Source organism: Bufo gargarizans, chromosome 9, assembly GCF_014858855.1.
Source record: "Bufo gargarizans isolate SCDJY-AF-19 chromosome 9, ASM1485885v1, whole genome shotgun sequence".
NCBI lineage: Eukaryota > Metazoa > Chordata > Amphibia > Anura > Bufonidae > Bufo > Bufo gargarizans.
Window position 1 is genome coordinate 31,396,992 of NC_058088.1, and position 12,533 is coordinate 31,409,524.

The 12,533-nt window shown below is 40.2% G+C and overlaps 1 protein-coding gene across 1 annotated transcript in view; it reads right to left on the bottom strand.

Moving 5' to 3' along the window:
* The window catches only part of LPAR4 (lysophosphatidic acid receptor 4), a 66,542-nt gene extending 55,139 nt beyond the window's left edge, over positions 1 to 11,403 (bottom strand). Inside the window, exon 1 of the mRNA XM_044305990.1 lies at positions 11,311 to 11,403. The gene's annotated coding sequence lies outside the window, so the exon portion shown is untranslated. The remainder of the gene's footprint in view (positions 1 to 11,310) is intronic.
* Between the last annotated feature and the right edge of the window lie 1,130 nt (positions 11,404 to 12,533).

Sequence of the window (12,533 nt, forward strand, 5' to 3'; positions counted from 1 at the left end):
CGGACAGCTGAACGCTGCAAGCAGCGTTCAGCTGTCCGCCTGTCCGTGCGGAGGCGAGCGGAGCGGAGGCTGAACGCCGCCAGACTGATGCAGTCTGAGCGGATCCGCTCCATTCAGACTGCATCAGGGCTGGACGGAGGCGTTCGCGTCCGCTCGTGAGCTCCTTCAAACGGAGCTCACGAGCGGAATTGCAAACGCAAGTGTGAAAGTAGCCTAAGTGGCATTTAAAAAAATAAAATTTGCAGCATGGTTGGCTGGCTATGGTGTATTTTTTCCCCCTAAACATCTCAGTAGGAACTCAATGAAGACAACACATCAAAAATGTAAAACATAAAAAAATGATTGCAATAATTACAAGTAAGTCCATGTTCACACTTCAGTTATTTGGTCAGTTATTTCCACACCAGGTACGATATGAGTCAAAAGCATAGCACAGGTGCAAATCTTTCCATTATACCTTTTCTCTATCGAGTAGGCTTCACTACAGGTTTAGCTCACAATAAGGCCCCTGGCAGACAAGCGTTCCTCCCGCAGCGAGTCCACATCACAGCTCCCGGCCTGACCTCCCAGCACTGACGGGATTCACATAGCATTATGCCCAGTGTTATCCAATACATTTCAGAACTGTAAGTGTTACATAACATCATAAATCAATATAATGCTATGTGGCCGCCCCGGCAGCGCTGGGAGGTCAGGCCGGGAGACTCGCTGCGGGAGCAACGCTCATCCGCAAGAGGCCTTAGGCTACATGCACACGACCGTATGTGTTTTGCGAGCCGCAAATTGCAGATCCGCCAAAAAAAACGGATGACATCCGTATAGCACGGTGTGCTGTCCGCATTTTTTGCTGACCCATTGAAATGAAAGGGTCCGCATCCTACCTGCCCAAAAAAATGGAACGGACACGAAAACAAAATACGTTTGTGTGCATGTAGCCTTATTGATGGAAATAACTGACCAAATAACTGAAGTGAGAATTTTGCCTAATGTGAAAAAACTGGATACTAGAAAGTCACTAAAAATCACGGGAAAAACTAAGATAAGAACATGTGTTCTGATCAAAATATATTGGCTAAGTGTCTCAGATTTTATCATATCAGAGTGAGGACTTTGTCCATATATAGTGCTTGCATCTACTTTATTAAGTGCATTATTATCTTATTTCTGTGATTTTCTTCAATAATATGGCCAGGGACATCCGCACATTTGTATATCATACTGTGCAGTATGTTTTTATCTTATTTGTGAATGCGCTCCTATTTTATCTTGGGAGTAGCATTCCTCTGCACTTTTGCCCTTCCTATCCAATAGGCCGCCTTGATTAGGTGGTACATATGGGTGCGCTCGCTCCTCCTCCCATTGGTTGTTTGATGCACATGGAGGTGACTAGGAGCAGCACACCATATGTGTGGGGTCTGCGCTCCTGAACATAGAAGCCCAATGGCTTAGGTAGGTTTAGCGTAGGACCCGCCTGACCTGAGACCACCTTGGCGCTTGGTAGGCGGGCTCAGATGTGTTTTGATCAAAATATATTGGCTAAGTGTCTCAGATTGTATCATATCAGAGTGAGGACTTTGTCCATATATAATGCTTGCATCTACTTTACTAAGTGCATTATTATCTTATTTCTGTGGTTTTCTTCAATAATATGGCCAGTGACATCCGCAGATTTGTATATCATACCGTGCAGGATGTTTTTATCTTAGTTTTTTCCATGATTTTTTGTCTAAAATAAAACCATGTTAAAAATATAATACATTACTCATTTTAAACCGTATTATGATTTATGTATGTTTCTAAATTATTGTAACTGAGTCCATTGCTTATCTCACAATAACATAATTTATTCCATTAATTTCTTTCAATTTGCAGTCAGCCCCCGAGGAGACAGTGCAGAGGATAGGAGTGGTAGTAGCCCAGTGTTGTTGTGTCACAGTGTCCTACCTCAATCCGTCGCTACCTGGGGTTCGGTGAAGCGAAAAAAAAGGTGATGATGGAGAAACCAGACAGAGACTTTAGAAAATCTTTTTTTACTGAGTGCAAAAGACAGATAGCCACATATCTAGGAACAGTTTGTACAAAGTGCAGTCTCTTTTCTCCCAGCTGGTGGGTATGGTGGCTGGCAATGTGGCAGTTTGCTAGCTGATGTTCTCCCTCTCCAGATTCCCTTCCCTACAGATTTTCTCTGGCACCTGTAGCTTTCCACTATATGATGCAGACTTTTAGCTATGCCTGTCCTGAACTGCAGTGATGGTGTCTTAATGTGTTACCCACCACTTGCAGCAGAGTCTTGATTGCTTAAATGCTTAATCACTCTGCTGACTAGGACTCTGCAGTTTCTCTGGGGCAATGATGTCCTCCTAGATGAGACACCTCTGTGATCCACAAGGTCTGGAAGAGCAGGAGATGGAGCACATGCTCCCTCAGTTTTCACTTTCTCCATTATAAATTAAAATGATTCTCTCTAGCTCGGCGCCACCTTTGGTGGGAAGTCAGACCAGCCCACTCCTACCAATAGGGGAGGAATGGAATGGTAAGTTCCATTCCTGTTACCAAACATTGCCAACTGTACCCCATCTGCTGGCAAACAAAGTGTATTACATGTCATTACATTCACATTGCATATAAAACAGTAAAACATTGCAGATACCATAATAGTACGAGTATGCCCTGGTCTTGGATACTACAAATTCAAGGGGTATCCATTTCCGCAGGATAAAGTTATGGCTAATTAGTGGGAGTGCCACATATCGGGAGAGTGGAGGTTCTATAATTTTTATAAGGTAATATAGGGAAGGTGACAATGGCTACATACAGGAGGAAAAAGAAGAAATGACTGACTAGTCCATGGACTAAAATCAAATCTTTCCTCGGCTATTTCAGGGGACCCCCTTTCTCCGAGACGTGAGACTCCACCTATCAGGCATTATTAGCACACCCTATGCATAAGTGTCTGAAATAAGCATACAGTATAAGTTAATAGATTTATGTGGTCTTCACTAAAGTTATACAAGACTTAAAGCAATGAAATTATTACAGCATATTCCAAATTTATTTTTGTTTATAGTGCTTTGTTTTTCCGATATTAACTGTACTATAATAATGATATTTATACTTTATTCTGCAGGTCACTATTATTATGGAGATATGTTTTTGTTTTTACTATTTTTAAAACACTAAAATGTTGTTTATTTGTAAAAAATAAATAAAAACAACTTTTTTTTACTGAAGTCTGGGTTTGGGTTCGGTAATTGGTTGATTTTATTATCTTCCGTTATAACATAGTTATATTGGAAAATAATATAACTATGTTATAACGGAAGATAATAAAATCAACCAAACACCGAACCCAAACCCAGACTTCAGTAAAAAAAAGTTGTTTTTATTTATTTTTTTACAAATAAACAACATTTTAGTGTTTTAAAAATGCAAAAGTATATGGCCATTTACGGGTAAAAAAAAAAATCACCTTATCCACTTGATCGCACTGCAGCAGTGATGATGTCATCGCACTCACCACATGGGAGAAAGCGGTGACATCATCGCGCACATCGCAGGTCCTTTGGCAGGTCCTGTTCAGTGAAGATAAAAGAATCAAGTGGATGGGGTGAGTTTTTTTTGTTTTGTTTTTTTTTAACCCCTAAATGGCCATATTATTTTGCATTCTGTTTTAAGAATGCTTTATTTTCCGATATACCCATGTTATAAAGGAAAATAATAAAGTGAAGTTTGGGTCCCCATTGACTTCAAAGGGGTCCCGAACCCGAACTTTGACCTGAAGTTCATCCAAACCCGGCGAACCCGAACTTCCATGGGTTCGCTCATCCCTATTCATATTCTAACATTCATAACTTTTTTTTATTTGTCTGGGAACAGCATTGTGTGAGGACTCATTTTCTGCATGACGAGCTATCGTTTTTATTCTTACCATTTTGGAACTGATGGGACCTTTTGATAATTGTTTATTCCATTTTTTTAGGGGAGGTGAGGCGACCAAAAAACAATTCCTGCACTGGAAATTTTATTAAGGCATTCAATGTGCGGGTTAAATAATGGGATATTTTAATAGATTGGATTGTTGCAGACTTGACAATACCAGTTATGTTTATCTTTTTATTGTTTATTATGTGATAATTTTTTATATTTCTAAAAGCTATACTATTTTTTTTGCCCCTCCTTTTGCCCTTCCCCCAGGGGACTTGAACATGTGATTATTATTTTTTTTTATTGCCTGTAGTATGCACTATTACACTGTACTCCTGTATTACAGTGCATTGGTATGCTAATACATTCAGCAGATGTATTAACGGCCGGGACATGGCAGGGCTGGCGCCTTTCAGAAGGCCCCTGGCTAGCATGGAAAGTACTCCGCACCCTGCGATTGCCTTTACAAGGTCCCGGAAGACAGAGGAAACCCCCTCTCCCCTCCTTTGGCTACATGCACACAACCATATGTATTTTTCACAAAATCTTGATACATTTTTCACAAAATTTAGAACATGATGTGTTCATCCCACACTTTCCTTGATCCCTATAATAAAAATGGCTATTCTTGTCTGCAAAAGAGACAGGAATAGACCATGTTCTGTGCTTTGTGGATGCGAACAGCGCATGGATGACATCTGTGTGCGGTCCGCATTATTTGCAGCCCCATAGAAATGAATGGGCCTGTGTGGGATCTATAAAAAAATGCAGATTGTACATGGAAGAAAAATGCATCAATGTGACTGAGGCCAAATCGCTCAGATGCTGCAGTCACTATTGACCGCTGCATCTGAGGAGCTTAAACTGCTGGGATCAGAGTTATCTATTATCCAGGCAGTGAGAATTGCGTACCTTCTATATAAAACAGTCAGCACCTGAGCCCATGACATCACCGTGACATACTATTACGGCACTGTGCTTTGTGGCGTCACAGAGCGTTTAGGAGTTAATGGACCGTTCCCACCAAAGTAACTAATAGCATATAACTGGATATGGCATAACTCTACATACGGCCGTTTCATGCATTGGGGACCTCTGTATGCACCTGGGAAGGAGGCTTAGTTTATCATCATAGGATATACTAACCTCCTGTGGACGCTCTTCTCAGGAACTACAATATATGGATGTGTTTTTAATGATAATTCTGCTTTTATTATATTTTTCTTATTTTGAATTTTGCCATTTTTTTACTTTAATTTTCTTTTGTTTATTGAGATTTTGCTGGTGAACTTTTACTAATTATAACCTCCCTGAGCTCCACATGTTTTGTATTCAGAACAACCAGAGAAAACATACTTTTGAGGACAAGCCCATGTTCTGGAATTGTGCTCCTGGCTCCAGTTTATTCTAATGTGTTTTTCTTCTAAAGTTCTGCACAAAGATTCCCCACATTCACATTTCTCTCCTGACTCTGAGAGAAGTAAGTCCAACCAATTTCTTTTCAGAAATAGTTTTCACCACTTGCATTGTGGCCCATTCATTGGATGCGGGGCTTTGGCTGAGATGCTTTTATTTTCCTTGGAAACAACTATTCCTGCAACAAGAATCCCTGTGAAATAGAAAAGAATGGGGCCTCAAAGGCTGGACCAGTGCTGGGTTTCTTTGCTATGAAAAGGAAAGGCAATCTGAAAAAATATCCTACTACATAAAATGTAGAAAACTTGCAAATAGAATCTAGACTACAAAATGAAATATGTATCAGTTTCTGCTACATATTGGCGACACTTTACAGTAATGTCTCCCACACTGCTCAGGCACATGCTTCCAAATACAAGCTGTATGATTATTAGTTACTTGACTGAATAATCTGAATAAGGCCTCTTTCACACGGGCGTGTGCGGGCAAAATGCGGGCCGCAATGCACGAGCACGGTCCGTGGGATTTTGCCTGATCCCTTGGCACTGGTATCTCTTGTCCATCATGGGTCAGCTATCACTGAATGGAGACTCCAATATGTAGCAGCCTGGTGGTTCTCCTGCAGTTAAGACCAGATCCCTGTATAAGGCTGAAGACCAGGGGACCAATTAGATAGCCATCTTAGGAATAGCCTTACGTCAAACTAGTTCAATGACACAGTGGGGCCATGCCCGTTCGCATCAATCTCTGCTTAAGATCAATGAATTAAAAATGTAATGATTGAAAACGGATAAAATCCTGATAAAGTCCTGCTCATGCATCTGTTGAGCTTGTTAGAGGAGAGAACCATGATTATATGTAATGAACAATGTGAGCAGCATATATTCAGAACAAAATGGTGAAGAAATAGAACACAAATATTATAAAGTTCCAAAAATATTCAATACAGTTGCAAGAAAAAGTATGTGAACCCTTTGGAATGATATGGATTTCTGCACAAATTGGTCATAAAATGTGATCTGATCTTCATCTAAGTCCCAACAATAGACAATCACAGTCTGCTTAAACTAATAACACACAAAGAATTAAATGTTATCATGTTTTTATTGGACACACCATGTAAACATTCACAGTGCAGGTGGGAAAAGTATGTGAACCCCTAGACTAATGTATATAATAATTAAGCATTAGCTAAATATGATTGGAAAATGTATTTAAAAGTATGAATGTCCCAAAGAAGGAACTGATGCCAACTTCATCCTCAGCTAACTAGCCATTATCTTTAGTTCTCATTCGTTTTGGCAGTGATCCATTTTACTAGAATAATGTTAAAGCTAACAGTGTGTTACTGCTACATAGTGACAGCCTCATAATGTCCATGTAGTAAATGCATTTTATAGAGTTTTTCTTTGACCCTACATAGCTGAAATTCTTGACTTGGTCAACTATGTACATAAAGCTCCTTGTATTTTTTCACTTTAACAAAAATATGTTTATCCACTGTAATTCATGGAGAAATGGTGGAATCAAAGGTGAGCTAGACCTTTCTTTATCCTGGGCAAAGATTCATACTGCTGTGCCTATCTACAGATCAGATGTAGTGAGAATTGACAGTATAGATCTAGTCTGTTCCTGTAGTCTGTCGTCTGTAATGTTGTTGATGCTGCTACATCTGTTAAGGCCCTGGACAAGGTAGAGTGCTATGGGAATGCCCTGCCTGGCACGCAGCAATCATAATGCCTCTTTCGCCTCCTAACTATGCCCATGAATTAGTATAGTACCCCACACCTGGGGGTATTACAAATGTATATATTTATGTATTCCTTTTTTTTTTTACTTATTTATTATATGTTATGGCTGTTCATACCAGTGAGGAATTAATGGCAAGGGTTAACAAGTAACAGGGACAACCATGCTGTTCTTCCCCTCTTGGTAGGAGCGGGCTGGTGCTGCTTCCTGCCAGGAGGCAGAGTTCTGGTTCAGCCTTAGTGTGGAGAGGAAGCACACGTCTGAGCTCCTGCTTCTGTGAGAGATCCCAAGAGAACAAACAACAAAATCTCTGATATCTATGAAGGGTTTTAAGGATAGTCATGACCTTATCATGTAAATGCTACTGCTTAACCTAAAATAACAGTGGTGCACAAAAGGTGGAGAATGGAATGGTAAGTTCCATTCTATCTAAATATCTCTCTGCCATAGCCGCTGCCACCTGAACCAGGCATATTACATGAACATAACAGTTTAATAGAAATTTTATGAATGCATAGCGTAAAGGACCTGAAATAAATACACAGATGACATTTGTGTTAGCCCTTTAGAGACAGTAGCTGGGTGTAGGAATGGCAGTGCCACTCTGGGGTACTACATTTGTCTTGCACTTCGCAGTATAAGGAATGTAGACCAGTTGCAGACTTGCTGCTTAGAGCTTGCACTGCGAGTAAGCAGGCATAGTGGACTGGGTTCCTGCCTGCATGTTTTCCCTGCCTAATGTGCTGACATTATTTTAAAAAAATTAAGAGAAAATTCACTAATGGAAGATATTGAAAAGCCTGAACATGCTAAAAGGGAGCAAAGTGAGTTCATGCAAAGTCAGTATATTTGGAGTCACAATAAATGAAGTGTAAAAAAAACTAAAAACTTTCAGCTGAATTGAGTGATAAGGAGAATCAAGTGGCACATCGAAATAAAGAAATGTCTGACAGAGATGCACAATTAGAATCTGTGAAGCAGAGGTACAGTCAGAGAGAAATTTATATAAACTAAGGGATGTTTAAATAAACAATGAAGTAAAGGAATGGTGGAAGACAGATGTAGTTCTTGAACTCAGAGAAGTGGAAGTTCCAGCTAAAATATGCAACTTGAGCTTTTAGCGTGTTGTGATATTAAAGGTCTGTTTTGGTGTGCAGTACCCCAGATTGTAATCTTGTTATGTCATTTTATGCCGTGTATATTTCCAGTATGATTATGTATGGAAGTGATGGGGTCAAACAACTCTGACACGGCCCCTGCATAATTTAGGTGGGCATCCTGGATCTGCCCCTAGCTCAGTCTAGTTGCTAGTGAGTTTGCAGAGGAGGAAGTGAGAGGAAGCTCCATGTGCTCCACTTCTCACAGGCCTGGACCAAAGTTACAAAGAATCACCTTCTCTCAAGACTATCTACTGAAATAAAGACCTCATCATTTCTACAGTACTCCAGAAAGATAGAGAGAAGGGAGAGAATGAAGAAGGTTAAGAATCTGCATGGCCAAGCATTGGAGTCAGTCAGTAAGGTAAAAAGGTTTTCCCCATCAATCTGTACTGAGTAGCCCATTATGAGAAAGTGAAAACAGAAATTTAGAAATCTTTTCTAATTTATTAAAATGGGAAACTAAAAGTTTTCATAGAAATAATTGTTAAGATCCTTTGCTATGACAGTTCAAATTTATCTCTGGGGGTCTCCCATTTCTCTTGCTTGTCTCTAAAATGTTTCTACACCTTAATTGGAGTCCTCCTGTGGTAAATTCAATTGATTGGACATGATTTGTAAAGACACGCCCCAATTTAATAAGGTCTTACAGCCGACAATGTATATCAGAGCAAGAAACCAAGGAGGAAAGAAATGCCCATAGAGCTCACAGACAGGATTATGTGGTGGCGCAGATCTGGATGAGGGTACAAAAATGTCTGCTGCATTGAAAGTTCCCAAGAGCACAGTGACCTCCATAATTCTTAAATAGAAGAAGTTTGGAACAACCAAACAAAGTAATTTGGGTTGATGGGCCTTGGTCACTCTGGTTGAGCTCCAATGATCCAGTGTGCAAATGGGAGAAACTCCTAGAAGGGAAACCACCACTACAGAATTCCACCAATCTAGGCTTTGTTGCAGAGTGGCCAGAAAGTAGCCTTTCGTCAATAAAAGACACATAAAAACCCACCTGGAGTTTGCAACAAGAAAAAGCACTTTAAAAGACTGTAAGAAAATGATCTGGTCTGAGGAAAACAAGACTGTCATGTCTGGAGGAAACCAGAAACTGCCCATCACCTATAGTGAAGCATGGTGGTAACAGCATCATGCTGTGGGGTATTGTTCAGCAGCTGGTACAGGGAAACTGGTCAGGGTTGAGGGAAAGCTGAATGGAGCAAAGTGTATAGATATTCTTACTGACAAGCTGATCCAGAGTATTCTGGATTTCAGACTGGGCCAAATGTTTACCTTCCTACCAAACACTGACAACACGGGAGGGGCTTAGGGATAACTCTGTGAAAGTGGCCCAGCAAGAACCCTGACTTGAATCTAATCGAACATCTCTGGAGAAAATGGCTGTCCACCAATGATCCCCATTTAACCTGAGAGGGCTTGAGAGGATCAGTGATAAAAGATGGGAGAAAGTCCCCAAATCCAGGTGTGCAATCCTTCTGGCATCATACCCAGGAAGACTGGAGGCTGCCAAAGGTGCTTTAACTAGGTACTGAGTAAAGGGCCTGAATATTTCCTTTTAAATTAATGAAAGATTTCAAACATTCTGTTTTCACTCTCATTATGGGGTATTGAGTGCAGATTAATGGGATTTTTTATATTTTATTTTAGCACAAGGCCCCAACATAACAAAATGTAAAAAAGTGAAAGGTTCTGAAGACTTTCTGAATGTACTGTACCTTATTTGTAGTGACCACCGAGAGTCATCGATGTAATTGTGTTAAAATGGGAAGGTCACTTTACGTAGGAGACCTCATGTATCAGTTTGTTGTCATTGGTTAGCTGGTATACAGTTTCAGTTCTGTTCCCTCATCCCAACAAAATAATTTGAAATACCTTAAAGAGGTTTAACAGTTTGCATCAACATCCTTTAAAACAATTATTTATACAGGTAGCTGTAATCTTGTAATGTATTTCTTTTACCTTTAGTGCTCCTATTGTCTGCTCTGGGCTTTGGTCACATGACCATGTCCATGCAGCTCTTTCTTATTTCCTGTGATGTTATGTCTATGGGCGGAGCAGTGATAGGGGAGAGTCTATGTAACTATCTGGGTGGGAGGAGATAAAAACTAGCTGGGCGTTGTTAGGGGCGGTGATGGAGCCGTGACCGAAAAAGGAGAAGTGCATCATGGGTTTGGTTGGATACTAATAAAGGAATTCTACATACAGGATGGAAAGAAACCAGAGTATGCTTGGTAAAAAAGTATCAGGCTAGTCTAAATTGAAAAAATAAATAAACCAGTGAAGCATGAGGTAGGTAAACAACTACATGAGTGAGTCTGTTAAAAACCAGAACAATCCCAACCGCCCACTGTAAATCCATCATCGACATCTCAAGTGAGAAATTTAATAATAGAAATGCTAATATTAATTCATTGACTACAGCAGCTAAAACACCAAATGAGAACGCTCTTTCAATTTGGTCATAAAGAAAGAGGAACATTACCAAGGAATGTACAGAAACAGAAGCAGTAATGGCTGTTCTCACCTGAGAGGGCACCAGCTAGGAAAGCACGGACTGGAACTGGAAACAGCAGCTCCACAGCAGTAAAATGAAAAAATGGAGTAAAAGTCCAGCTTCTCCAAAAAGTTAAAATCTTTATTAAATATCACATGGTTCACATAAAATCCATAATCCAAAAAGACAGAGTCTATGCTTTTCGGACTTCTGTGGATGGGTCCTTATTCATGATTACCAAGGAATACCATGAAACTCCATCTATCATTGATGTAGAGAAATGCAATTGTACACTGGGTCGGACAGCAGCTTTGATAACTGCTTGTTGCCTATATCCCTGTACCATGCGTAGGTCTATTAACTGGAATAGGACCTGTCGATAATACTCTGGGAATTGGATGGTTGCCTTGGAAAAAGTGCCATTCACTGTGTAGTTGCATTTCTCTATGTCCCAAGTCAGATCAAGTGGCTGATTATGCCTGAACAACCCGTTTACAGGGGTATTCCAGCTTTTTATACAAATTTTTAATCCTTAAAAAATCAAAGCACACTTACCTGTAACCCTTCAGCCCACTGATCCTTTTGGTTGCTCTGTTCTCCGCATGTACATTTCCAGCATGGACAGGGTTCATGTGCACCACTGCGACCAATGACTGGCCACATCGATGACGTGCCCCCAAGTGGCATGCGACATGATAGAAAAGTTACGTACATACTATGTAATTCATTCTTATCCCAAGAATTTGGAATTGATTGCGATGTTGTGAATGAATATTTCATATTTGTATTTGGTCAATTTTTAATGTGTACTTATCAACGGCCTGGACAGTAGAGTTTGCGCTGTAGCTGATGAAATGCACACATTGCATACAAGTTCCTAGAAACATCCTATAAGCTGCGCATGCCTTTTTCTTGTAAGATAAAGTAGTTAAGTGGTGTTAAATATATATTTAAGCCTCTCGCAACACCTCCCCACGTCTTGCCTGCCAGTATCAGTAATGAAACAGCTTGGTTCTGTCTGTCACAAAAGAATGTTGAGAGCTCAGTTCCAAAACCTCTTTGGTTTAACAGAAGGTCTATCAAGGCTTTTACAATACACGTGACTTAAATAACAGATTATCTCCAACATCTTAGCATTACGAAAGTAGCTAGAGTTTCTTCATCAACAAGGCTGTCGGAGTAAAGTTTTTAGTTAGGAATGTATGAAGATTTGCCTAACATTGATATGTTTTACATTAGCCGTACACTGGTTTCTCTCAAAAACTTGGTAATGATCAAGTTAGTCATGTGAATGTGAAGGGTCTGTTTGGTTGTTCGTGTTAAAGCAAAGATATGTACAGAGTACTTGTCTAAGTTATGGTTATTATAAGTTATGGTCCTGGAGGAACACATAAATATCGGACATAGAAATGGGATGATAATTTTGAAGGTCAAAATTATTTGTAGGTAAAATGTACTGTATATATAGTACACCATATATTCACAGGGAGGCTAAATAGCTTAAATTTGACAAGCTATGCATTCAAGAAGTTCTTCAGCTGTCCAAACAGTTAATGTTTTGGGCCTCCCGTTAGATTTCTGGGGACAAAGGATAGGGCTTGCTGGAATTCAACATCCGCCGATCAGCTGAGAAAGAACTGGCGCTCCTGTGTCACGTGACTTAGGAGCAGCTTGGCCCCATAGAAGTGATTGGGGCTGAGTGTGATACCTGTGAGCGCTGTGGCCTTCTCGCAGCTTTCCAAGCACAGTGCTGTACATTGAATAGTGGCTGTACTTGC